The 27,277-nt window shown below is 41.9% G+C and overlaps 1 pseudogene; it reads left to right on the top strand.

The window, feature by feature from the left end:
- Positions 1 to 27,277, top strand: part of LOC143388123 (VPS10 domain-containing receptor SorCS1-like) — an 81,731-nt pseudogene that overhangs the window by 32,938 nt on the left and 21,516 nt on the right.

Here is a 27,277-nt window from a genome sequence, read left to right as displayed (position 1 = left end):
TCCCTTGGTAACTCCATAGTTTTTCTGCCAAAGTCTACTGAGGTAATTCCTTAAGCCACCATGTAGTGGTAATATAGAGAAAATTCTTAGTCATTTAAAAATACCTACATGGAGTAGAGAGGCCCCAATTTATAGTCATCTCTCTACTTACACAAGCCAAGTGTGCCTCTTCTATGTGCGCTGTTCTACCCTAAGCCAGGCACCAAGTACAGAAGACATAAAAACAAAATTTGAAAGTCTGTAGTTCCTTCAAATATATGGTGTTATATCCATTTGAAAGTGAAGGAGCAAATCATTTTTGAGGTTCCTATTGGAAATTCTTGATCTGAGTGTTACATCTAGAAATACCTGAAAGTTTAGTTGGCAAATCCCAAGGATCAGAGTCCTCAGAGAAAGGCTTAAAAACCGAGCTAGTTGCCATCTGATTAATAAAAGGTGAAATTATCACAAGTCAAGTCCAATGATGTGTTGGTCAATACTGTGGTCTCTCTGGTATCCCTGGCCTTATCAGGCCTAACTTATGCCTCGAAACATTACCTACCACTCTCTTCAATGTGATGGCCATTTCTCCTCCGGGTCAGACCATACAAGTTCATGTTGTCTTTGCTTGCCGAGAGGCCCAGGAGACCTGTGTACCTGGGGAGACACCTGTGCTTTAGAAAACCATCTCTGAACAGGCAAGGGGAGGAGGCTGCCTCTGTTCTGCACCTCTTCATGTGGTTCAGAGCTCAGGTTTGAAACTAAAGAAAAGCCCATAGGGCATGATTCAAACCAGAGGTGCTGGGGAGACTCTCTTCCAGCTGTTCTGGTGGGGCAGCCTCAGCTTTCAGCATTGGCAGCACCTCTTGAAAGGAAGACAAGAGGCCCAGGAACTTGCTTGGAGACAAAAGATAGTACAGTTGTAACTGCCTTTTGTCATAGAGTGGTTTGTTCTGCATAGGAAGTTCCCAGATAGATCACCATTATAAAATCTCCCCTGGGAAGGCCCAAATGGCAGTTATAACAGTTACTTCCCAATTACAGTCTCTCATTCATTGTTCAAACACTCACACCACCAGGGGTCCTCATAATCAGAATTTTGTAGCTTCCATGGTATTTTATAGAGCCTGGCACATTTCACTGGGAACCTCTTACATCAGTATTTTCAGAAGAATTTTTTACACATTTTCATGCCCCTAAAGAAATTTAATTAGTGTCTTACTCTGTTTTGTACTGGTCTAACAGACTGAGATGAGTAATTTATAAAGAACAGAGATTAACTTGTTACAGGTCTGGAAGCCGGGAAGTTCATAGTCAAGGTACTTACATCTGGCAAGGGTCGTCTCATGCATCATCCCATGGTGGTAGGTAGGTTGGCAAGAGAACATGTGTACTAATGAGAGAGAAGGGGCCCACATTCATATTTTTATCAGGAAGGCCCCACCTCTCAGCACTCTTACAATGAACATGAAGTTTCCAGCTCTTGACCTTTGGAGGGCGATTTCAAACCAGAACAGTCAGCCCTCTGATTTCATGTATGAATGAATGCTCACTCTAGCACCCAACTAGACATGAGCACAGCGGAGCAGGATGAGTGTCCTGTGAATTAGTAGGAGTGTGAGACTTAGAGTTAAAAAGGACCAGTCTAATGATTCTAGGAAAATTCAAACAGGCCTGAGTCTTTCAGGGTTGAAGATTAAATAAGATAATACACAGAAAGCAATTTCTATTATTTCTTGCACAATAAACTTTCAAGAAACCTTTCTCTGCTTCTTAGTGACCACCAAGGTATGTTCTAGAGTAATCTAGTTTGCACCCCAACTTTGTGTGTGAGTCACATGAGTTCAATCCTATTGAATAAGTGCAGTGTAGATAAAACTTCTATCCAGTGCTCCTTCCACTGGCTGATTAAACATCTTATTTGAAGTCCAGGGTAAAAGGAAAGTGAGGAACGGGGAGACAGGAAAACGAGAAATGAAAGATGGAGACCAGGCAGAGATACACATAGGATTTTATTTGTCAGAGCCAACAAATAAAGGCACATCTCTCCATAGATGGAGAGAGGCAAAACAGGCTTGGGGATTTGGACTTTTATGGGGTGGTCTCAGGGATTAGAGAGCCAGGTGGGTCCTGATGCTGTGTGTGTGTGTGTGTGTGTGTGTGTGTGCGTGCATGTGTGTGTGTGTGTGTGTGTGTGTGTGTGTAAGTGTGTGAAGTTTCAGGATTGTTACGAGGGAGTTATGAGCCTTTCTCAGAAACAACCTTGGGTTGGAAAGTGAAATGTTTCTTAAAATGGTGGCTGTCACTTAAGATGGCCAGCCAGATGCTAAGCAAGGACCTTACACAGGACACTTTGCTCCATAGTTTTCTCCTTTCCCACTTATCAAGATCTTGCTAACCTGGGTCTGCCTACCTGGAGTAGTATGCTAGGTAATGCTGAGTGACTTGCTCCCTGCCTAAAGATTGCCATAGGATAAAGGGCTGAGGTCTATGATTTCTGTTTAGGATGCTCAGTGCAGCATAAGGATTTTTTATTTTGGTCTCTTTTTTTTTTCTTTTTAAAATTTTTTTTATTTGTTCTAATTAGTTATCCATGACAGCAGAATGCTCTTCAATTCATTGTACACAATGGAGCCCAATTGTTGACTTGTCTGGTGGTACACTAAGTAGAGTCACATCATTCATGCAGTCATATACATACCTACGGTAATGATGGCTGTCTCATTCGACCATCTTATTTTGGTCCTAATTTGTGGTCACAAGAATACTTAAATAACAACAGATACCCAAACTAAAGTTGACTATGTTTCATCATCAAATATAATATTGGTGTCACATTCTGCTTAGGTCCCATATATTTAATCAATATTTCAATACTTATGGTAACAGTGGAGATAAAATATTGTGATTTGCAATGCTTCTATCCCCCTTTTAAATCTAATGGGATCACCATTTCCCCACTTTTCTCCCCTGTCTTTCAGAGCTCCTGTTGTATTCGGGCCCCTTCCTTTACACCACCCAGGCCAGAGTAATCAGTATGGTTACATTGGTTAACACCCTTCTTTGTTCTCATACCCACCCACTTAGACTTATGGTATATACACTGTGACATTTTTTGTTTATTTTTAATGAAATGGTATGTACGAACTCGGTCTCTACAATGCGGTTTTTGTCAGATGATCTTTAAGCTCCTTCGGAGACAAAATGTTACCGAAACCTGAATTAAGCCTACTGTCATACTCTGACAATGAGCTTGGTTTCATGCAGTGTGTCTCTGACACTTCCTTGTATCTCTGTGTCTTGCTTCTGGACTGAGGCCTTGGTGCGGACTTACTATGCCATTTATTTTTTTCTCTGAGTCTATGTCACAGAATCTGATAGACTCACACACCTTTCACTGCTTCGGTTAATCTGGGCTTCATTGTGGCTGATTGATACATTTGTTTTTCTATTGCAGAAGTCAGTGATGCCCTTGGAGAATCCCCATCTGGATTTCTTGTGGCTTTTCTGCTTTTGCCAGGCACTTATTTGAGCCAGTCTTCTCAGTTCTGCGTCTATATTAGCGCAGGTGACTAAAGGGCTTTGGAAGTAAAGAATTTCTGTGATAGTCCAGGGGTTTGCTGGCCTCAGTTCAGGTGCAGAAACAATGGCTTTCATTCATTAAATTCAAGTAACTCTCAATTATACATAAAGTTTCCCCAACCATGGATTATGGAAACAGAGTGTTTCTCATATTCTCTATCTTCTCTATGGCTTGAGCATGATACTGCTTCACTGGGGCCAACCCTTCTTGAGTTAGAAGTGTCTAAGTCAAAATGTTGACCAAGGAGAAAATGGTCAAAGCTGCGAATTGAGTCAAACAAGAGAAGAAAGTGAAGCCTCATCTTATCATCTTTCTCTCACCCTGAAAGGTATTATTAGGAACTCTCACCTGAAGAAACTCAGAGAAAACTGTGCTAAATGGACAGTCTAAAACGCCTCTATAAAATTCTTAATAGCTGTGTGACTCTAGGAATCTTATTTAACATGTCTCTGCCCCAGTTTCCTACTATATCAAAGAGAAATTGCATCTGTCCTTTCAATCTCCCAGGTATCTTAACGACTAAATGGATAATATGTTAAAAATTACCATTTTGATAAACACATTTTAAATGCACAACAATCAAACTGCATTAAAAATAATTATCTGAATCCAGACATTAACAGAATACATTCCAGCCTTTAGGAGTTTGCAAATAAGTATGGTATCAGACAGCGACTCATTTTCCTAGAGAAGGCAGCTAATCTTGACTGCACATATCCCAGAACTTCTGTGAGTGATTGTGCTGTATTCCACCAACAGGGAGTTTAGTCCTTCCATTCCCGGCTTTATTAATGCACCTTTAGCACTTCAAATCCTAGAGCATCCTGAAGAAACTTTATCATCACATTAAAATCTAATAAGAATAGCATCATTTTGTGTTATACTATATTCATCTTTGGATGAATCCAATCACAAGAAGGCCTGCCATTCAACAGTCTGAACCAGAGGGCCTCAACCCTGAGTACAGCCCCATGTAGTGGGGGAACTTCTAGATCTGCAACAAGACTGAGCATCCTCCCCAGAAATCATGAATCATGGTTCTTGGGAGTAGTTGGGCATCAACATTCAAAAAAATATCTATAAGAGATACTGCTGTTAAATGCTCGGAATAATTGATTATGTCACCAATAAACTATTTGTGAGTTAGTTTTCAGAGAGATGCATGTAACTTCATGAGGCAGCTTTTGTTTTCAGTCTGCCATTATCTACCCCAAATTGCCTGCTCATTAGCTTCCCAGCATACATGACCCCCTTCATTTCATCCTCCACATGGTAGTGGAGAGATCATTTATCACCATGCATCTTACCCCAAACTTCTGCTTGGCACACTTCAATGGCTGTCCATTGCTCTTAGAAGAAAGGTCAAATTCAGAAACTAGACCCTCAAGTCCCAAAAGGCCTGTGTCTCCTCGCCAGCCTCATTTTACAAGATGCTCTTGTCAACTCTTTCTTCTTCAGTCTCCTTTACCTGTTTCCACTGTACCATCTCCCCTTGCCACAGAGCCTTCCACTCTTCTTCCGTCTCTCTTTCTCATCGCCTCCCTCACCTCCCACTCTCTCACTCAGTTTTTTCATTTGGTTAATTTATTTTCTTCCTTCAGGTTTTCTCAGCTCAGTTATCATTTTCTCTGGGAAGACTTCCCTGAAGTTCCCAGTTTATGAGCTTTGCAGCTCTCCTTACTGTATGAACTCACCATGCCCCAGGACACTCCTTCATGCCTTTTTCTTTCTGGTGTGATTATTTAAAATGCATTTATCTCACTAATGATGTGGAAGCTCATGAAATCTCAGGCCATGTTTGTATTGTCGATTTGGTTAATATTTACCTCCCTGCAGACTGTGTGTGTGTGTGTTTAGGAGATATATATGTATATTAAGGTTAGATATATGTCTATCTAGATATATGTACATACATCTAGATAGGTAAATGGATCTTCTAAGAACCTGATTCTGCTGTGGTCTTAGATAGTGTTTGGGCCTCAACATTTTAAAATATTTAAAACATTTTCCATTAGAGATGCTTATCGTGCATTCATGTAAACATTGAGTAACTCCCTTCTTTCACCAACTGTATGCATAGAGAACTTTATCATAAATCAAGATGTCAGAATATTATCAAGCCAAAGGACCACATGAAATCCAGACAGATAGAACTTGGAGGGGTTTATGTAATTGACAAGAGGTCTAAGTCAAGGACAACTAAAGGAAAATAGTGAATACCTAACAGGAAATTCACACCAATGTAGACTGAAATGATGTTGGCTGACATTTTAGTCTTGCCGGTTCTGTGGGTGGCTTATCTCTCCTTCACTCTCTGTTTGTCTCTCTCTCAAGGGAGAATGAAGCAGAGTTAGCTGTAGGTGGAAATCTCCCCTCCGTCCTCTTGTAAGCGATGGCCCCTGTCTGACGCCTTTTTTGTCCCCACAAAGCCTGTCTCTCTCCCTCTCCCACTCCACTGCTTGTTGAATGCCCTGGAGAACCCCACCTACCCCTGATATTTACCCCGGACCCTCATTTCAAAAAGTGGTCTTTTCCCCTCAGCACACACCTAGGGTTGGCTTCCCAACCACTTTGTCAAAAACCCGGAAGACCTGGAAATGGAAACTCACCAGAAGCAGAAAGATGGATTCATTAGTCCACTCTGGTTGCCCAAGCAAAGGACAAGTTAGCAAGATTAGTTGACATTTATATTTATTAGTGAAGGGAATTCAAGTAATTGCACAATGCTTGAGCTTGTGGATGTTTGCTTCGTACTTTTGAGTCGAGTTTCTTTTTCCACTCCAGGGGAGGACTTTGGCCTGTGTGTTTCCTGAGAGCTGTACTAGGTTCTCAATGAGCGTTAGCTGCTGTGTGCCCCTCAACAGTGCTCGGTTAGGCATAGATCAGAAGAGTAGGTCACACAGATTCATAGGATTTGAACTGCTTTTCCTTTGGTGTGAAATAATCCTTTAACCATCAGCTTTTAAATTTGGCCTTTTCAAAAAATGTGATACCATATAAACCTTACTTAATCAGAAAGACATTTCTAGTTTAAAGGTATTTTTTTCTTTTTCTTTTTATCTGAAAATGGGAAAGACTATCAAAAAGAATGAAACATGGTTTGATAAAGATGGACTGTGTGAAAGAAGATTTTAGTTCTTGTTGTTTTGCCAATTTGGTCTAAGCAACTTTGCTTCTTGAGAAACTAAAGAGGTCTGAGGTTTTGGATTAGAGACTTTACCTTCTGTCTGCTCATGGGAGATTTAGAGTCATATAATCCTAGTCCATCTTTGCAGAAGTATTGTAGGTCTTTTACAGCTGTGTTGTTTTTATAGTCATTGATTTTTGTGTAACACTTTATGGATTACTAATTATCTACATGTTTTTAAAAATCTTTTGAGTTAAGATGGTGTAGTAGTATTGTGTCCATTTCATAGATTTGGTAACTGAGACCAAAGAAGGCTGAATGATAGACCCCATGTGTGAAGTCATCTAGCTTGTTAATAACACACTGAAATTCAAGCTTCAGGGGCTTCAACTTTACTCACAGTGGTATGTTGAAATGGATGAACCAAAATCCAGAGGACCAGGTCAGAATCCTGGTCCACCAGTTACTAGCTGTGTTAACCTGAGTGAATGATGAAACCTTTGTAGACTTCATAATCTTCATCTGTCAAGGCATTTGAACTGTCCCTGTTCTTTTATCCAGACTCAGATTCTGTGAAGACTAAAATGAGACCATTTTCTTAATACAAAATACTGAATTTTAAGAAAATTCAGTGTCCTATCTGATGTCAGGCTAGGTGTCCTCTACCCTTCCTCCAAAATTGTTAGGGAACCAGAAACAAAGAGGATGATTCAGGAGAAGCAGGAGGTACCTGGTGACCACAACAGGTAGGCTGAATTTTTGAAGCCACCTGGCTGCAACTTTTATTGATTTGGATGATAAGACTGTTAACAAAGCCTTCTTGAGTAATTGAATATCAAATTGAACCTGATAATCAAACACTGTTAATCTCCAAACCTTGAAATTTCTGGTAGTTGGTGCCCTACATGTTTGGAGAGTATCCATCTTAGCAAATTTCTGTCTTCCAGGGAGTGTCAGGAGGGATTCTAACAAAACAGACAGATGTTCCCAGCTGTTGGAGGAGTCAGGACCAAAACAAAGCCCCAGGCCCCTAGAAAGTGCAGCCAAGCTCTGACTCCCTTCCTGCTGACTCTGAGCTCTTTTGCAGGGTGATGTCCAGCGGACACTCATCCAAGTGGACTTTGGTGATGGCATTGCAGTGTCTTACGTCAATCTCAGCTCCATGGAAGATTGGATCAAACATGTATATCAGAATGTGGGCATTTTCCGAGTGACCGTGCAGGTGGACAACAGTCTGGGGTCTGACAGCGCCGTCCTGTACTTACATGTAACTTGTATGTTATTACTGTTGTTGGCTTATGACATAGCTTAAATTTATGTCCTTTTAAAATGTGATCCCACATTTCTTATCCAGAAGAAACACAGGAGTTACATTTTAGCAGAGGGGGGAAAGGAAATGAGTCAGAGGGCAAAGTAGAGATAAAGTAAGAAGAAAATCCACGAGGGGAATCTGTGCCATCTTGGAATCTGAATTGCTTGAAATTGTAACTGCAGTGAGATTATTTCTTCCAGATACCCCAGAGATATAGCACCTGCGTGTGGGCCTGAATCTGGACAATTTTCAGAACTCAGTTGAAACTCAGAACTTTTCTCAGTTGAAACATGGCATGAGTTGCCCCCCACCACCAGCTCTTTGGTTACAAATGGTCAGAAACAAAGAAATGCACAGTTCAATCAAGCTAGCACAGGCAAAGGAATTGCTCTCCTAGCCACTTATTTCTGTTTTCCAAGTTATGTCTTGCTAAAAATCATCCTTTTAACATTTTCACTCCTTTTTTTTTCTTTTTAATGTGATTTCTGGTCTACTTTCTAAGGATGGTTTGGTATTCCAGAGAAGGTGATATGGAGGGAAAGAGTGTTGAGTGTTAAGAAAGCTACCCTAGGAAAGAGTTCCAAGACATGCTGTAGCTTTTCCCCATTGAGGAATCAGAAGGCACGGCTGGATGTATTGAGATAACAACTAAAATATGTTGGGTATATTGTGTGTCATAAATATCGTATGCATGAAGTTGTCCCCCACAGTTCTCAGACTCATTTTGGTTCTTAGAAAAATTGTTTACATTAAAGTAATTTCCTTACATTAAGGCTTAGTACAAATTTCAAGTCCCCAGAGAAAGAGTATTAAGGCCTGTCAATACTCTATACCTCTCCCCTGCACCTTGTCCAGGGAACAAAATAAGAGTAATGAAAGTGACATCTAGGTCTCTGTCTTTAAATGATAAGAATAATATAAAATCTGTGTGAAAAAACAGGACTATTTAGGGATGCTCAAGAGACAGTGTGGTTGCTGAAGACTCCAAATGTATTACTTCTTCTCCATCTTTGCCTATTGTACACTCATGGCTGGGGTTCTCTGAGGAAGCACACACTCCCTAATTTGGGTCTAAACAGAGTTAGACAGGGTTCCCACTTTGCTAACTGTCTCCCACACTTTGGCTACACTTTATTAAGTTCTTCCTCTGTATGCCAGGTAGGCTTTGCACTATAAGCTCTTTATGTGTATTACCACACTTCTCAAAACAATCCTATGAGGTAGAAGCAGTGAGAAACCCTGCTTTGCAAAGGATGACAGAGCTAAAAGTGAATTGTTTGAGGTAGCTGATGTACTACCTAACAGAGCCAGGCCCCAGACTCAGGCCTGCCAGTTTCAGGAATTCCAGTTCTTGATCACTAAAGTTAGGGTCAGTGTGAAGAGTGGATGGGGCTGCAGGAATTATCTCCATCAGCAGGTATTCTCTCCCTCCATAACTTGGCAGACATCCTGAAGACACATGAGTGTTTAGGTTAGAAGTAGCTTCCTTGCTACACAACTATGCAGGTTTAAGATGCATTGCACAGGATCCCCTCCATCTCATATAGCCAAGACACAATACCTCCTGTCCATCAGTGTTGAGGGCAATAAAGGGATGATCATGAGAATAATCTAAAAATCTCTGAAGGTACACCACAAAAATGTTAATTATTGGTAACAAAAAAAATGACTTGTGACACAAATGACAGTCCATTTGCTGAGAATGGTGGCCTTTCTAGTAGCTTATCATTTCCTACAACTTGTTCTGTGAGGGTGGATTTCTACTAGACAGTGACCCTCCTTGGGAAATGGAGCTGCAGTCCACTTCTCATGTATTTATTATGCATGCACCTCACTCCAGTCATGTACAACTCTGGACCTAGAATTCAGGAGTGGCTCTGATCTCTGCTTCTCAGGGCCTCCCATTGAGTCCTCCCTGGCTCAAGATTAAGGCCTGCCAAAGCCCAAGGCTTCTAAAAGAAATGAGTTTCTTTGTTCCTCTGCATTTTTTTTCATTCCATCAACCTGGTTGATCAGGTAAAATAGCAGAAGATGATTTGTGATTGAATGTTTGTGTTCTGACTTTAATCTCTCAGACTCCTCTTGGGTGAAGTTGTTGGGTAAGCCCACCTCCTCATACTAATGGAACCCCTTTCTGAGCTTGGCCTTGGGGATGAGAATTCACTCTTATATACAGATTGTGTTAATGCAGGATCACATTTAAAGCTGTTTGTAGCTCACATTAACCTAATACCCACACCTCAGCAGGGTCCACAGGTTCTGACACGTTAGCTCAGCACCTCTTCTAAAGTCTCTGGGGTGCTTTACTATGCCCTTAAACTCATTTTGTCTGTTTTCACATCTGTACCATAATAAATGACTTATGCCCTTCCTTTCAGGTAGAGAAAACAAAGACTGGAGAAGCTCTCTGATTTTGGCTCTGTTTTACAATAAAAGGAAGTCACAATAAGAGTAGCACTGAGTCACACTCCCAAACTTCTAATGCCTGGGAGGTGTAGTAAGTGATTTTTAGTGCCTAAGTTCAGGTGGGGGACAGAGTTGGCTTTGTGAGAGAAAGGTTTTTAAAAGTACTGGTCAGAGTTTCTGATGTGCTGTTTAAGTCCAAATGCTAGTCATATTACTCTGTCTCACTGAACCTAGATTTTCTTCTCTATCAAATGGAAGCACATCTTATTCTCAAAAGATCTATCAAGCAGTACCCTGTCAATTAACAACATTTGGTTTTCCATCATCTTAAAGTAGCATGTGCATTTGGACTTCATGGATTCTTAGCTACAGAACTAGCCACAAAGCTTGCTAACCTCCTCTCTGCCCCTGTCCCACTGACTCCCCCATCGGTCAACTCCAGAAAACCAATAAACCAATTTCTTGTCTTACATACACATTCTCGCCACTCTCCAGTGCAGAAAGGTGATTTTATTCCAAATCAGAGGTTTTTCAATATGGGTTTGCAAGGGTCATCAGAAACAAATGGAGCCCTTGTTCCTGCTTTAATGCATGCAGGAATGGGCCAGCTGCTCTGCTCTCACAGAGCACCTGGGTAATTTGTTGAAGGCTGACAGTTGGAAATTCCTTGGGGATAGTATTCACTGTGCTCTGCTGTTTTGCAAACTAATGAGACACATGCTGCGGCCACCATTGCCTTCAGCTGGATGGGGCAGAGATTTTAGAGGGCATGCAGATTTTTGCTCAGAAAGCTGCCCTATCACAACCATCTTGCAAAAAAAAAAAAAAACAAACATTGAAGACTTTGCAAACTTGCAGGATGGGAGGTGAAAGAAGATGAGGTAGATGTTCTAGTTCTTCCTCAAACCATTTCCTTAACTGCTCCCTTACATAGGAGCAATTTGAAGATATCTCTCTGGCCCCACCTTTAGGGTAAAGTCATCCATATGGCTTGAAAAAAACATGTGGCTTTGCAACTATCATGCCATCATTATATTGACTGCCAAATCAGAACAGGTTTTTTTTTTTTTTTTTTTTTTTTTTTTTTTTTTTTAAGTGTGGTTGAATGAACCAGTTGCTCAAAATTAAATAGTAATTTTCTTTTTCTGGGTTCTATCCCTAACCTTCTAAATTAAGACAATTGGAAATGTAGTATCATAGTGTGCTTTGAACACAGTAGTATGCTTCTTATATATGCTGAAGTTTGAGAAAGTCTGATTTTGGAATATCTTCCTTATAGTTCAAATCCCCTTTACTTCTTCTAGTGTCTTTTTGAAAATCACTTCAGATACATAAGAATATTACATATTTGCAATATTTAATTAACTATTCAGAAGTCTTCAGGACATAAATGCTAAAGGGAGATCACAGCAGTCAGTGTGCGTGTATACACACACACACACACACAAAATGTTCAGTCTCACAGACATCAGCTGTTTCCTGCAGCATGGGAAGGCAATAGAAAAAAAGGATAGGGAAACCCAATTCACCCAAGTAATTCCTAATTCTCTCAACCAACTTGCCAGGAATATTCATATGGAGTGATTCAGCGCCACCTGCTGTCCCTTTTGTGCATCGCAGGCACCTATATGTAGAGCAGCATCTACCAATTTGTTTAGCTCTTTGAGCAGAACCATCAACTGGGGACTTCCATAGGGTGGAATTTTACTCTGTGGCTCCTTTAGGGAAGACTTCACCCTCTGTGCAGAACAGAGATGCTTAATGGTTAGGGTTCTGGACAGCAAAACCCCAGGTATTTTATACCCATGAAAAGTAGGTAAAGACAAGAGGCCAGGCAAATCTGAAAAATGTCACACTTTTATGGAGGTATAATGTATATACATGCAAGGATAAACTTATACAAGCCCATATATATGTACTTCAGAGCCTACAAGGCCAATGTGCTGTGTGTCCTTGAACCCTGATGGACCTGCTCGGCTACACGTTTTCCTCCATTTTTCCACTTAGGTGTTCTTGCATCCTTGCTGGTCAGCTGACATGGAAAGCGCATCTTCTCCTCAAGGTCTTTATACTGGAGCATCACAAACAGACACTTGGTATAATCTTTCACTCTATCCAGGCCACTGTTCAAACATCATTTCTTCTGAGAAGGCTTCTTTAACCACTCCATCAAAATTAGCCCTGCTTTATGTTTTCAATAACTTTTTCCCTTAAAATTACCTAAGCTTATTAAGTGCTAAATATCTCTGGGACCTAAGATTATACTCAATACCTAACAGTACTGTTTAGTTAGCTTTTTCATCACTGTGACCAAAGGACCTGACAAAAACAATGTTGAAGAGAGGAAGTTTATTTGGGGCTCATAGTTTCAGAGGTCTCAGTCCATAGATGGCTGACTCTATAGCTCTGGCCCAAGATGAGACAGAACATCATGACAGAGGAAAGTAGTTCAGGATCTGGCAACAAGGATGCAGAGAGATCTTGACTCCCCAGGGACAAAATATAAACCCTAATGGCACACCCCAATGACCGACCTCCTTCAAGCATACCCTACCTGCTCAGAGTTACCGTCCAGTTAATCAATATCAGTGGATTAATTCACTGATCAGATTGTATCTCCCAATTCTACCATTCTGCATCTGAACAATTCTTGCATTGTCTCAGACATCAGCTTTTGGGGGATGCCCAATATCTAAACCATGACAAGTGCTTAAGAATTATTGATTGAATTAATGACTATGACTCACTAACAAGGTGTCCTATTTGTCATTGACACAATGACAGGGAGAGCATCACAGAGGAGGTGATGCTGGAACCGAAACCTGAAGGCTGACAGGGCCGTGAGAAAGGTGTATAAGCACAGGCCCTGCAGAAGGCAAAGGTATGCCTGCTGGGGGAAAAGTGTGAGTGGCATTGGCAAGATCTGCACAATCAATGATGGCAAGACCAAGGGGCATGTTCCAAAGCCCGGAGCACACTGGCACAGAGCCCTTTCTGTGTGCCTCTTTCCTGGGCAAGCCTAACTCAGCCCCAAATATAGTGTGTTCCATGCTTACCAGGCAGATTCCCATTCACATGCTCACACACACAGGCACACCTATACACACCTTTGAAATGCAAAAATAATAAAGAAAAATTACTTGTGGAATGATTTGGGGATTTGCATACTTCTCACCCCAATATGATTCTCGGCAGGTCCCCATGATTCTGGTTTATCACCAAGGCTATAATCTCTTGGAAAGACCTTGCATCTCCCTGTGAAATCTTGTCTGTTCATTTAAGGACTTCATAAACTACTTGTAAATTTTTTTTTTAACTTTCACACATCTATAACTCAGGTTATAGACCTGGAAGTTAGATCTGTAAATACAAAATGACAAAATTACTTTGTTTGCAATATATTTCTGTTCTCCAAAGTGGTGAGAGCACCAGGCACTTCCCTTAGGGAAGGTGGCTGTGATGTTTGCGAGGCTTCTGAGTAAATATGTGTTATCTCAGAGCAGGGAAGGCAGAACAGCTGAAGCTCTTCCCTCTCCATGGCCCCTCTTTTTCTTGTGTTTTAGGTCCCTTGGAGCATGTGCACCTATCTCTTCCCTTTGTCACCACAAAGAACAAGGAGGTCAATGCAACTGCAGTGCTGTGGCCCAGCCAAGTGTTCACCCTCACTTATGTGTGGTGTATGGAAACAACACAGAGGTGAGTCTGCCTTCTGTACAGGGCTAGTGACTGAGGCTCAGCTTATGCTGGCTGAAGCCAAATGGAAGGGAATATGGCTTATGAATGCAAGAGTTCAGGGGGAGCCCTAGCTTCAGGGCCAGCAGGCGGTCTATGTTAAGTATCTCATTACAAAGAGGCAACCCATATCCATTACAACCCCCTCCCCACTGCCACATAAATGCATGTACACACACACACACACACACACACAAAATGATCTCGCATCCTAAATCAGACATGATCCTTTCTTTAGGTCAGCTTCATTTTTTATGTTTTCCATAAATATCCTGGTACTCAAAAGTCAGCAATAATTTTAAAACCAGTAGAGACCTTAACCTTCATTTACTCTTAGTCCTTACTTTTTCAGGTGAGAAGAGTGAGGCTGCTACAGCAGAAGTAGCTTCCTCCAATCTCTTCTAGGTGCTTCATAGAGACGCAAAATCCCAGGCCTTCTGCTCCCTTTATTCATTTTCCTTCCTGCCCTCCAGGCTGCATGGTCTTTGTCAGTTTTGAACTCATTCCATTCTCGGAAGATTAAATACTTCCAAATGTCAGTAAAATAGTGGGATTAAGGCCCAAAGCATCCCTTCCCAAAAGGGCACTCAGATGAACCTCCCTGGACAGGGACACTGTATCATCTTCCAAGAGTTACATTCCCTCTGTGGCTTTGCTCTTCCAATGCTATACACCTCATTTTAGTAAAAACGTGATTTTGATAACTGAATTTTGGCTTTAACATAGCTGTGCACATGCAGGGAGGAGAGCTCTCTTGCACCTAGACCTGCTGCAAGCCTTATAGGGATGGAAGCTCTTGCCCCCACTGCTGACACAACAGAGTACAAAAGAAGCTCCTTGATTTCTTCTGAAGCTATGCATGCAAATGTAGCCCATTGGGCCCACTGACCCCAGTGGGAAAGGAGAAATCAATGCTATTTGCCTGAAAGCTGGTATAGACTGTGAAAGCCCTAAACAACTTGCTTCTCTGCCTCCTATTTTTTTTCTTAATTTTAATATAAAACAAAATTCTCAACCAAGCCTATTAAAAATAATTCTTATGCTGGACTTTAGTCTGCCCTTTACCATACATGGAATTAAATGAATTTTGATTTTAGAACTAATTAAGATGGGAAAGAAATATTTGTGAGGAGTGAGTCATGGGAGGTCAGCAGATTAATAATTTTTTCTTCTAGAAACTTAGCATCTGCTTATTTTACAGCACTTCTCCAATACTTGTTTTTCTTCTTTCTTGAGTCCTGAAACCACAATCCAATAATTACTTATTTTCACGGAAGCTACTTCCAGGAAACTGTTGATGGTGATTCTCACCAGGAGCCGCCACACCTCCCATCCCTATCTATTGTCCAATTTAAGTGTCCACGGTTGCTGTGTTCCATTGGAATTTCATATAATGGTAGACCCTAGAGATGAATGTTTGGCAAAGTATAGATTTTCTGTGGCTGCTATTAAGTTTAGATTAATAAGAGATCCCCTTTCTTGTTTGATTTGAAAGTGTGCTTGGATTAAAACATGTGCTTGATCAAAATAGATTGTGAAAAAAGAGAGACATGTAACCCATCAACAAGAAAGACCTGTTGATTTTCCAGGCCAGAGTCAGGATGATACCAGGAGAGAGGTGTCCAATCCTCCCAAAATGGATAGAATCACGTGGGGCCATTGTTGCAATAGGCAGCCTCCCCTCTGGCCTGCATTTCAGGTGATGGGGATGCATAGAAAGTTCCATGTTAGTGTACCAAGAAGAGCCCCTGCAGAGTTACTGACCAGCTGGTTCACGGCTATTTCAACTTTAACTAAGCAGCTTTCTGCTTGCTCTGTTTCCTATTTATTATAGCCCTTGATCACCTTGGAGGGAAGCATATCATTCAAATTTACTTCAGAAGGAATGAACACCATTACAGTGCAGGTCTCTGCCGGAAATGCCATCCTGCAGGACACAAAGACCATTGCAGTATATGGTGAGTGCCTGTCTTTGCTGATCTGTCCCTGCCCCCATGCTCAGATGAGGATGTCTGGTACCATAGCACTGGAAATCCTTCTGGCTTAGACTTTCACCTGGACAATTGAGAAAGAGCTGAGATGATTCTGGTCTCCTCCTTTAGGGAAATTTGATTCACCAACAAAATTGTGGCCACAGGACCAAGAAGGAGTTTGTTCTGTGTTTGTTTCTTTTCTTTCTTTCTTTTTTTAAGAAAGAGAGAGAGGAGAGAGAGAGAGAGAGAGAGAGAGAGAGAGAGAGAGAGAGAGAGAGAGGGAGGGAGAGTTTATTTTCCAGTTTTTAGTGGACACAACATCTTTATTTTATTTTTATATGGTGCTGAGGACAGAACCTAGTGCCCTGTGCATGCCAGGCGAGCACGTTACTGCTTGAACCACATCTTCATCCCTGTTCTATGTTCTTGAAGTTGGTCTGAAGCACTTAGACTGTTGGCTCACTCACCTTAAGTGGAAGAGGCTGGGTTTCATTATGAGTAAAGCCGGTTCATTTCAATTGAGATGCTGGTAGCATTTGAAAAGCTAAAACCAGTTCTAAAAGAAAAGAGCTAATGCCGCGGCATTTTTTGAAAGTTCAACTTTAAGAGAAATCTTCCATTATCAAATTACTTTTAAAAATCTCTTTCAAAAGTCAGCATTTAAAAAAAATACAAAAAAACCCAAACAAACAAAAAACCCTCTACTCGACTAAAAGCAAAACAAAGGAAGGGTCATAAGTGGATATCACTTGTAGCAGTAGACTGGCTATTGAACAATCTGATGTATGGAACAATTTTGTGATCAAGCTGGGAAATTGAATGTGGTCAAAGCATCAGATGGAATGAAAATGTGCTGAAATGGAAAACTGTGATCATTGCTTGGAAATGGGATATAAAAACAATACATCCAGATTGATACCATTTTGGTAAGTTTTTTTTTTCTGCATAGAAAGCTGTTCAGGTGGATATGAACAAGGTGTTATCAGGAGAGGGTTAAAAAGGCAAACATTTAATATTAATATGGAAGGGGTACATATGTATCACAGAATAGTTGGAAAAGAGGATTTAAATTTAGGTGAGGAAAATATATGCTGTGCCAAAAGAGAGAACAAGAAGGTGGGAAGGAGAAAGACAGGACGAGAAAGGGCAGCAAGGACCCAAGTTCTGTAAATTAATTGATGCTAGTGAGATAATTTGGGACTTCTTCTTTCTGTGGAGAGTCGGATTTTTTTTTCATTTCTCCTCTTGCCAGTTTGATGTTCAAAACCTGAAAATCATTTGTAGGCCACTTTAAGTATGTCAAGGAACCAAGGGCCAAGGACACTATTCCATGCATGGCCGGCCAGGAATTAGATTTTATGATTTTTCTTCTCTCCCTTCCTCCTGAAGAGACTTGATCAGTCCAGATAGTAGCAGGAAGTAAACAAGGGCTGAGAATTTCCTAACTAGGCCCCATCAGTGAGTACAGCTTCTCCTCCAGGTGGCCATTGAGTGGCTGTGTGCTTCTCTTTCCTCCCCCACCTCTTTTCTTGGTCCCAGTAATGCATTTAATGCATTTAATCTTCTTTGTATCAAGCCTGCTACCAGGAAGGTGATATTATTAGTCATTTTCTCCTGGAGGTAAGTAACTTGCCCCAGTTAGTAAGAGGTAGAGTTGGACCTCCAACCCAGACCACCTAGTCCCAGGGCCCATGGTCTGAAATCACCCTGATTGACTAACTTCAGTTTCTTTTCCATCGGATGCTCTTTTTCCTCTCTCTGCCCCTTCTGGATGTCACAGGCTGCACTAATGGCACTCAGCCATTAGCCTGACAGATGTCCTCTTGGTTAAGTGTATGGACAGCTTCCTCATTAGAATCACAAAGAAAACCTTAAATCTGGAAGGGTTTTGGCCTTTTCTTAACAGGTGTCATTTTACAGATAGGAACTTGAGACCCAAATTTGGATGAGTACTGGTTTAAAGTCATTTCACCAGAAGTGGTCATGGTGAAGGTGATAATAACTAACACTGATGAAGCACTTACCACCTGTATCTGTTCTAAGCACTTGATGTATATGGTCTGTTTTATTGAATCCTTTGAACCGACAAGAAAAAAATCTGTAATTATCTCTGTTTTACAGGTAAGCAAACATGAGATAAGTGTAATGAATAAACAGAGTAAGGATTCTGAACCCAGAGGGCAAGTTTCTATGCACCTTCCACCCCGCTGCTGTTCCTTCTTCCTCTTTCTGCAGTCTCCTCAAAGGAATCATCTGAGGGTGACTCACTTTACATAAAATGCATTCTCTCTCTCTTCATTAAAGATTTCAGCAGAGGAAGTGGTCTCCTCCTTCTTTAACCAAATTCCTGAGCCACCAACCATCCTTAACTCATCCTCAATCAAACGAGTTATCCAAGATGTCTACACAGGATTTGGAATTTTTAGTGACAAGTGTGACTTATTAAGGGAGAATCACACCAGACAGAATTAAACAGGCAGGATTGAACTCCACTGAAACAAAAGGCAGAAGACCCAACATGCTGGGATTAGCTAATAAGAAAGTACTGGAGGATATTGAGGAGTACATGGAGTTTTCAGTGTGATTAGTGCTCTGCTCAAATGAATGACCCTTTGGGGGAAGTTAGTTTCCCATCCTCCCTCATGGCCAAGGAGACAGGGAAACCTTTATTTCTTGATGATAATGAACCCTTTCCTGAGTTGTAGCAGATTAGAATCTTGAGCATCTCAGTGGGGCAGAGAAAGAGATTACAGCTGCAAGTTATTTAGAGTAAATGCTCAAGGAAAGGGAGGTCAGGGGCCTCCTGTCAGACACCTGTCTAAAGCTTAGTCAAAGGGCAGAGGATACCATTATGGTCAGAGGAAGAAGGAATTCCACAGAGAAGTGAATGGAGGGGCTGGAGGTGCAGCCCAGTAGCAGATGCTTGGCCAATATGCATAGCATACAGGAGGCCCTGGGTTCAATCCCCAGCACTGCACATACACAATAAAACAAAATTTGGCTGAGGAAGGAATAGAATGGAATTCCTAATACAATGGAAGAAAGAAAATCTAGTTTGCATTATTTCCATTCATTTTCTCCAGGGGATGGGTTTGCCTTTAAATAAAAAATGCAAATGCTCTTTCAGCACCTGCAAAAGAGCTATATTTCTGGTGTTTGCCTGATGTCCTCCCACAGGCAGCCCCTGTTTATTGAATAAATTCCGCCACACCATCACCACTTTTCCAGCCATCATCATGGAGGCAGCTGTGTCATCCATGTCCTTTCACTAAGGTGAACACTGTCCCCTGTAGATAACTCTCTAGAGCTTGGTGAGAGGTGCAGAGAAAGTGAGAGTAACATAAATCTATACCATCAGAGCTGCAAAGTTACGACTCAGTTGGTGCATCTTCAGTGCCACGGTTTACCATGCTGCTAATTAACATGCATTTTGTTATTCTCCATCAGAACTGAATCAGTGATATTCACCTAGGTGACCAGTGACTCATAAAATAGTGAAGCTTTGAAAAATATGTCTTTGGAATCAGGTTACTGCCATAAATTCACATTTTATAATGTAAGCATCTTCAAAGCATGTGTTGGATAACCCATGAGCATCATTAGGAAGTGCACAAGGGGGATTTTATGTTTCCTGAATTTATAATTGATACCAGTGAAATCGCTTAGCCCCAACTGAAACCCACGGACATGCTTAAAATAAGTACTGTGTACTGAAGAAGTAAACATAGAAATAACAGAGAGCCTTCGCTATAATTTAACCATTTATTTATTCAATAAACATTTACTAATTAAATGTCCCAGAGATAATAATTGAAAACCTACTATGTTCTAGCACTCTCTCACAGCCAGGAACATAGTCCCTGTTCTTAATCATTTTACATTCCAGTTAGGGAGACATGTAGTGAAGACAAATTAGATAATATTAGGTATAAAGAAGACAAACAGGATCCAGAGATGGAGGGTACTTGGGGCTGGTGAACAGGAGGCTTCCTGAGGTCAGTTGGTCAGAAAGTCTGCTAGCAGACTGAATAATGAGAAGAGCTACATGCTGTAATGTGGAGAGGCAGAGGTGAGCTGGGGTAGGAGAGTAAGTCTACACCAGGGTGTGGGAGAACAGGAAGGCTTGGTAAGAATCTAAACTTCACTGTGGAGTCACTCACAGGTTGTAGGGGAGAGCTTACCTGGGTGTGTCCTTTGGCAAACACTGCCCTGTGTTAAGGTATAGAAGCCATAAAGATGCACCCTAGAAACTTCCAACTCTGGGAAGCAAAACTGACAAACCCTGGATGCTGTGCTCTGGAATTCCTCACTGTCCTGGGCCTGGTTTCTTCTTCTAGGGCTGGGTCCCAGCCAGTGATGGGGGTTCCAGAGGTACTGAGGCTGGCCCATTCCTGGGACACAGGGGACTCCTTTGCAGGTCAGCTTTGGTTCAACATCTCCCAGTCATCTTGCTGAGCCTTCTGCATGCTGCAGGGCAGTCACCAGCCTTCTTCCTCTATCTAACAGCTCTGCAGGCCTGTGAGCTGATGGCTCACCATGCCTCCCCTGGGTCCCTCCTTGTTTTCTCCCAAAGATGATTCTGTTCATAAAATCTTTGCTTGTTTAATCCCCAACCCATTTCCTGGAGGATGCAGATGAACCCAGGCCTAATTCAGGGGTTACACAAAAAATGAACACAGTCCTCAACATAAGGAGCTTAACATTCCTTTCAATGAAACTTCTTTGCAGACAAAAGATAAAGTAACTATAATAAATAAAAGTATATAATTATATTACTATTATTATACAATCAAATGATAAAAGTATGTGAAAAACATAGTAGTTTCATTAAAAAATTAAAATGTTTGGGGTTTGGTAGAATGGTCAGTCAGGAAAACTTAAACTAGAGCTTGAAAGCTTTGTGGAAAGACAGTGGGGTGAATGGGAATTCCAGGTGGAGAAAGAGGACAGGGAAAGACCCTGGGGTCATAAGTATATCATGTATTCCGAGCTCAAAGGTCAGTTAGTATCCATGAAGGCCAAGTCTGGAATTGGGGATAATAGTCAGTGTCTATAGAGCTAGGAGTGAGCCAGAGTCCTAGAATTTGGTTTATAAAGTAAGAAACTAATGAAATACCAGGGACAGGGATAGAAAATTTTCTTTCTCTGGTGAGTGTGAAAGGAGAGAGGACCCTCCATGAGGGCTTTGCATCAAATACAAAGTTTATGCTGCTTTACTAAACTACCTGACTTCCAGTAATCCACCTGCTGTTGTATCCCCAGAGGAATTCCGTTCTCTTCGCTTGTCCTTTTCTCCAAACCTGGATGACTACAACCTGGACATTCCTGAGTGGAGGAGGGACACCAGCAGAGTCATCAAAAAGTCCCTGGTAGAAATGAGTGCCAAGAGTTCTTCTCTCATTTTGACCCATTTTCTCTCTGTTCTTGGAGAACTTTATGGAAGAACACCTAAGAAGGGACAGGAAAGAGATGGAGCCACAGGAAGCTAGTTGTGAGGTGTGGTGTCACTGGTGCTGAGCCCCCACATGCAGCCCTGTGGCAGGCACCAGGGTAAAGAGCAACCGTGAGGGTCATGAGGTGCTTGTCCCTCTCAGAGTTGATTCTGCTTAGAGAGAGTTCACGATGGATGAGGCCTTTAGTGTAAGATGAGCCACTGTGCATAATGATGGAGGGGCATGCGCCAGAGTGTCCTCGTGGGCAGGTGTAATTACTAAGAGCAGGCTGGGTGCCAGCCCCACCACTGTGTGCAGTGAGGACTCATACCTGATGGTGGGTCATATGTGCTGCTTCTCTTAAATAAGACATTTCCCTCCTGTACCAGTATCAAGAGGAAGCTATTACTATTTTATTTTCATAGATGAGGCAACTGAGGTTCAGAGAATTTAGAAGACTTTCATAAACTCTCACAGACAATAGGTGACAAAGCTTCAGAATTGAAATGAAGGGCCTGAGTCCAGTGTTTAAGGTTTTGTAATGCAACATGATCTCCTGAGGTTTCTAGGAGCATCCAAGGGTGTACACTTTATCCCTCCCTGAGTAGATGTTTCTGAAGAGTGGGTAAGACACCCTTTGTGGGGGTACCATCTTCCCCGACCTACTCCACTTGCAGGAGTAAGCACAGTGGGATAGCAGCTCCGTGGCTGCTTGGACTAGGTGCACAGACCCAGGACATTAGGCACGAGCTGTCTTTTCCTGAGGTTCTAAACCCACACAGAAAACCAGTTTAAGTTTCTGTATATCCTACTCCCAACACATATTATCACTGATGGAAAATGGTGTTGTAGTAAGACCTTCAGAGAACCCTGGTCAGAAAAGAGATCCCATATCAGCCTCTCAGCATTCCAGTCCTCACACCATCACCTTTATTGACATTTGTTTAGCACTTAAAATATTCTAGACCCTTCCGTTCGTGCTTCATACTGTTTAATGTTAAATACCAAGGATAAGCCTATAAAGCTTGTACTCCTTTTACAGGTATAAGAGACATCAAGGAACTTGCCCAAGGTCATGCCACTACAAATTCAGGCTCAGACCTTCAAGGCTAAAATCTCCATTTTGTGGTTTCCTACTGTTCCACAGTACTGCTGTCTATTGTCTTTCTTCAAGGAGAAACAGGGATGGAAGCCATATTGCGGTAGAGAAGGGGGATCTTCATGTGTCTCCTGGTAATTGCAGTCCAGCTCTGTCTCCATGGCTTCACCAGGCATGCCATTATTAAAGCTTCAACACTATGGCTACCAGGAAGGGCAGCTACTAGACTAAGGACTTTCTGTCTTTGGAGCCATCTTTCCCTGGAGTGACAATTGGTTTCTTTCTTCTGCTATTCAAGCGAGATGACTTACAACTTTTCATGAACCCACCCACAGCCCACCTGGTTAACTCTGCAACCTTCTAGAGACATGGGATCCCTTAGGCACCTAAGTATCCCAGGCAACAATCCAAACCCACCAGGTGATTGTGGGCACCAGCTCAGGCACCAGCTCAGCAGTGATTAGCCTTCTGGGATGATTTCTCTTCACATTATCTAGAGGTCAGATGCCCTGGGCCGCCTCCTTCCCACCAGCTGTCCAGTAGGCCAGAAACCACTGCTCATCAGTATTCCTAAGGCTGCTGCATATTATAATCAGCTAAACAAGAATAAATGTGTTGCTCAGCATCCTTTAGGACAGGGTGGTGGGGGGGATGGTAATATCTTTTAGTACCCAAAATTTTCCAGTTACTCCATCCCAGTAGGCAGCTGATCCAGCCTGTGTTCCCCTGGAACCGTGTCTTTGAGATCAGCAATTACATTTGGCTACTTTCCTAAGTCTTAAGGGACACATTGCCAAGTGTGCCCTAACAATCCCTATAAAATGTACAACTTAGAATCGGTTTATTGGCAGTTTTCTTCCTATTCATTTATGTGACAGAATTCGGTATAAAATTAGTGGTCCATTCCTCATCAAATTGGCTTTTGCTATTGACATATCATGATGAAATCTTTAATTAAATTTCATTCAGGAAGCATTTTTGTTATAATGAGGATGATTTAATTTAATCTCTGAGTTTACAATCTAATAGAGGCATTAAACAGCATGTGCTCAGCTGTAATGGGAGCTGGTATGTGTGTTTGTCAGGAGAAAGGAGGCCTAGAGTTCAGGTTACCATCACAGGCTTCACCGTGAAATGCAGCTTTATAAGCCTCATAGCCTCTTCCTAAATGGCCTTGAGCCACTATTTCACCTGCCTCAGCACCCATCTTTCCTGGGGTGGAGATAAGGACACATACCTAGATCCTGGTTCAGGAGAGACTTGTCTTGGCTGCTAGGGAGCTGTGGTCAGAGGCTTTACCTGCCTTGTCCTGGATCATGTCATCTCACAGGGTAGCTCCAGTCGAGTGGTAGACAGGTATGGTTATACACACAAAGTCCTGGCCATCTCAGCCCAACCAACAAAAACTCTGAAGGCCAGCCTTTCTCCCCACAGGTCCTTTGAGACTGGACCTACATGGCTGCTCAGTTCCTCCCCTGTCCATGCCTGCTAACTTTCCCTACCCCATAGGTGTTATTCTCAAGCTCTTCTTACTAAGTTCCCTGAACACTAAACTCAGAGTGAGCATCCTGAGGCACCAACCTGTGATGTGATTTTTTACCATCCAAGTGAGGTGGAACTATACTTGCTTGCTTTATTATTTATTTATTTATTTTGCATAAAACAATATCTATAGGTTACTTAGCAAAATTTCAGGCACACGATAAGGAATCAAATGTATAAAAAATTTGTGACTGCTTCAAAAATGTAGCTCCAAGACAGTCACCTACTTGAGAAACTAGGGAACAATGTACTGAAGTGTGTGGATTTGTAAATGACTCATGAAAGGTAAGCAGAGTTCTATCTGCAAAGACAGAGAAAAGACATCCCGAGGGAGGTGGCAGGCACACAGAGAAACACAGGTAAAACTTGATGGGGTGCACATAAAGACTGAATTGGGATTTCAGTGGTGGATGTTTAAGTGAGAAGGAACCAGTAGGATCATTAGTGTGGAAGAGGACTTGTCAGGGTCTCATAGGATGATTGCATGTAACAGAGTGAGGAGGGCATAATACAGGAGGTGAGTGTAAGGCTTCAGGCTAGGTAATCTGGGAAGGGCCTACTTCCTGTCACCTCAAAGATAGAATGAAAATGGCAGGGGGTGGAATGGCAAGTTCTTTTTTTGACAGATTTGTTGAAAGTCCTAGTGAAGAGCCAAGCAGTGTGTTCTGACTGACCATGAAGAGAAAAGATGGGATTATAAATATTGATTCTAGAACTGTCTAGAGAGAGGGATTAGGGGACACCCTGGGATATAAGTTCAAGGGAAAGCTAGAAAAAGGCAAAGAGGAAATTGAGTAATATTTCTAATTTTTAAGAGAAGCATTAGCACAGCAAGTGAAGAGCTCAGAGTGCTTCATGGAGCAGGACTGGCCATCAGCTTCTGGTACTGGACAGAAGTGAACAGGAGCCCCTGAGGGCTGTCCTAGTTGGGTTGATAATTAGAATATGACTGGTGGATTTGAAGAGTATCTCCACTTGGGTGACAAAGGAAAAAGCTGGGTTAGCATGGATGATGGCCGGGGGGGGGGGCAGATAAAGAAGTTAGTGAGGGTCCCTGTTTTCTATTTGAGGAAATATAGGCAGTGAGAAGATAAGTGATGGGTGAGTCTCACAGTGGCGGAGCTGGAAAAAAAAAAAAAAAAACCTCTGTGGATCTCTCTGGAGTCTGCACTTGTGATCAGGGGTGCCTCTCCTGTGCCTTCCTGCCAGGAGCACCCAGGCCTCTGCCTTAATGTCCCCCACACACTTCCCTGTATCTTCTGCCTGAACCCACACCCCAGCTGAATACCTGGTTCCTTTTCACCATTTTCTGCAGGACCTCACCTGAGCCTCTCTTTCTCAGGCCACAGGAATTCCAAGCCAGCATATCCTGGTGGCAGTACTGCCTGGTTTACCCATCACTGCCGAGCTCTTCGTCTTGCCTTACCAGGATTCAACAGGAGAAAACAAAAGGTCACTGGAGGATCTGGAGCAGGTAAGTCCCCTAGCAAACATTTTCAGCTTCTGTTTGCAGTCTGGGTCACCCCACTGCTAGTTCAACCATCACAGCAGCTCTGAGGGGTTCTAGGGAGCAGGGTCTGGGGGCACCACCTCTTTTGGGGAATCTTCCACTTTCTGGTTCCATTTCTCAGTCACACGCTGGTGGCCCTAACTGTAGTTTCACCAAATCAACACATAGAGGATCGAATTGCTCATACTGCAAAATACTTGGCAGCATTTATGATTAGTTAGAGAAATCTACGTGCATAGGCATGAAAACATGCCCAAGACATTATGAGAAAAAAAATCAAGTAGCTGATTGACACATGGACAAGAAGCCCACTTAGAACTTACTTGACTTCTTTCATTTTGAGTGTTGTGGGAGTCCAATGACACCTGTTATAAAAGCTACAACTTTGATTCAAATATTGATCCTTTTATTATCACTGTGCTAAGATGATCTGATTTGTATTCACAACGATTATGTGATATCTGCTCTAGAGCTCCTCTTCTGGCTATGTGAAAGTTCACCTTCTCTTGATTTCAATCAGTTCTGGAGAGTGTGTTTGTGTGTGTGTGTGTGTGTGTGTGTGTGTGTGTGTGTGTGTCCTGCCCTCTTTGGTCATTTTTTTTTCTTTCTCATCCTTTTAACTTCAAAAGGCTCTTCTCCTTCTGTATTGAGGAAGATATTTTTCTCCTTTATCCATTCAACTAAAATGATTAGTCTTGGTCTGTTGTTCTCGTAAAAACCAAAGGATTTGGGTTTCTCAATTCTTCTAGGAACATAGATTTAAAAGGGATTCCTCTCAACCACTAAATAAGTATTGGATTTGGCTCCTCAAGAACTTGGAGCTTTTTAATTTACTTTGAATAAACCCATAATCCAGTCCCATGATCTCTAGTCTTCCAGGTTGGCCTATGAACTACAATACCCTTACTAACAAAAACCCCAAATTAAAGCTCAGTCCACCTCTGAGCATATATTCTTCTTTCAGCTGCTACTTTCTCACCCATCAGAAAAATTGCCTCTCTAATTTTCTCTGTATGTAAATCATAAAGAACATAGCTGTCCCAGAAGTCCCGGATGAACCCATTTCCTAGCCAGATGCAATTGGAGAGCAGGCGGCAGGTAACCTGTTGGATTTGCATCTGAACTTGCCCTCTGCCATGCTCAGCTTCCCATTATATTCTACAAATTATTATCTGAACTGTAATGTAATAGGAGAAAAAAATGAATTAGTTCTTACCACAGAATGCTGAGAACCTGAGGGGGAAGTTAATCCTTATCCAAGATATGGACATTTGTAACTGTTCCTTTTCTGGAAATTTTAGGAATTTTCTATGAAATTCAGAGTATAATTATTTTAAGTATGGGAGAGAGTCCAGAGATAGAGCCAGATATTTTCCCAGGCATGAAGTCATCCATGAATTTCTATGTTTCATTCTGCCCCCACTTTTTTTAGTGTAATATTTTCTCAATGATTCCTTTAGGGGAAACATGGAAAGAAGGATCTATTTGTTAAACATGTTTATGCAGGATGTATCTTGCTTTGACTGCAGATTTGTTTTAACTTCTTTCCCTCTCTTCTCTGTCTCTTCTGGGTGCTTCCTTC

This window comes from Callospermophilus lateralis, unplaced genomic scaffold (assembly GCF_048772815.1).
Source record: "Callospermophilus lateralis isolate mCalLat2 unplaced genomic scaffold, mCalLat2.hap1 Scaffold_1388, whole genome shotgun sequence".
Classification (NCBI taxonomy): Eukaryota; Metazoa; Chordata; class Mammalia; order Rodentia; family Sciuridae; genus Callospermophilus; species Callospermophilus lateralis.
Note: the sequence above shows the minus strand (reverse complement) of the source record. Positions and strands in the feature narration are given on the sequence as shown.